The sequence below is a fragment of the Otolemur garnettii genome, unplaced genomic scaffold, assembly GCF_000181295.1.
Source record: "Otolemur garnettii isolate 467f Iridium unplaced genomic scaffold, OtoGar3 scaffold00026, whole genome shotgun sequence".
In the NCBI taxonomy this organism is placed as follows: Eukaryota; Metazoa; Chordata; class Mammalia; order Primates; family Galagidae; genus Otolemur; species Otolemur garnettii.
The window spans coordinates 21309-22754 of NW_003852421.1; positions in this window are offsets into that span (position 1 = coordinate 21309).

Genomic DNA, 1446 nt, shown 5'->3' on the forward strand with positions numbered 1-1446 from the left:
TGGGACTACAGGTGCACCCACACCAGCTTATCCCTTTTACATACCTCAAATTGTAGGGAGGTCTTTCCCACCCCCTGCCCACTGAGGAAGGAAAACCACAGGTTAGGAAAAAGATCTGTGGACCTCCAGGATTACAGAAAACTATCAGTTCCAGGCTGTTTGTGGTGGCTCACCCCTGTAATCCTCGCATTCTGTGGGAGGATCACTTGAGGTCAGGAATTCCAGACCAGCCTGAACAACGCGAGATCGTCTACTAAAAATAAAAAAATGAGTCGGGCACAGTGGCAGGTGCCTGTAGTCCCAACTGTAACTGGAGACCAGAGCTAGGTGCAAGAATCAAACACTTAGGTGGGTTAAAGTTGTCCTTTATTTACCAAGATTCAGAATCCCAGGAAGATGGAGATCATTCTCAAAGCCTGCCTTACTTTGAGAGAGTTTTATAGAGTTCTTATCTGCCTCCCACCAAGTTACTATCTTTCATCATCCAGCCCTCTGACCTCTAGCTGAAGGATTCAGTGTTTGTTACTTTCCCAGACTACACACCTGGTGTTATTTTTTCCCTGTGTCTAGCTCAGTGTAGTGATGGGCTTCAAGGCCACTAGGGCAGCTGGATGTGATTCATCTGATAGATCACTAAGCAACTGTTACAGCCTAAGTGTGTATGTGTGTGTGGGGTGTGGGGTAAACTCTCACAAAAATTAAATGAAATATGTTCTTTTAATTCCAGAAACTGAGTGAAAAGCCCTGCGAGTATTATGTGCTTTTGTCGAAGCCTAAGCGAGCTGGGAAAGCACGGTAGTGACCTGCAGGCAAGGCCTAACAACCTCCTACATGGAACCCTGACTGTGCAGTCAAGTCAGCCTGCCAGATAAGGGTTGAAATGACTCATCTGTGCAGGGTACATGACTCAAAGGTTGGTGTGAGTGAAAAGAACACTCCATCATTGGGGGAAGGGGTCTCCAAACCAGTCAAGGAGCCTGTTTTCTCAGAAATTTAATTGAGTACATAGAAGAAAAAGGTTTTACTCCCCTGTTTATCCTAACCTTTAACTTTAACAATAGAAGTCAGATAATGTATAGTTCTTTTAGGTCTTCAGAGAGGAACAGCCTGAGGCTGGTGTTAAGATGGTTGTCTTACTTTCCCGGACTTTCTTTCTTTAGGCTAATCTTATGATGGTTATCTCACTTTCCCAGACGCTCTTTCTTTTCTATAGTTTAGGATAAGAATAGAGGATGTTAGGATTATTGATCAATGTGGTGTATGTGACTAGCTCCCAACAGAAGGGAGTGGAAAATAAAGACATTTTGCTACATGCCATCTAAGAGTGTGTAGTCATTTCTTGCTTTCATATAATCTAGGAGCGAGCTTGCACCTGCAGCTAAGCTGTCCTTCACTCCCTGTTAGAAAGAACATCACCCAACAGTGGGGTGAGCTTAGGGAGACTGA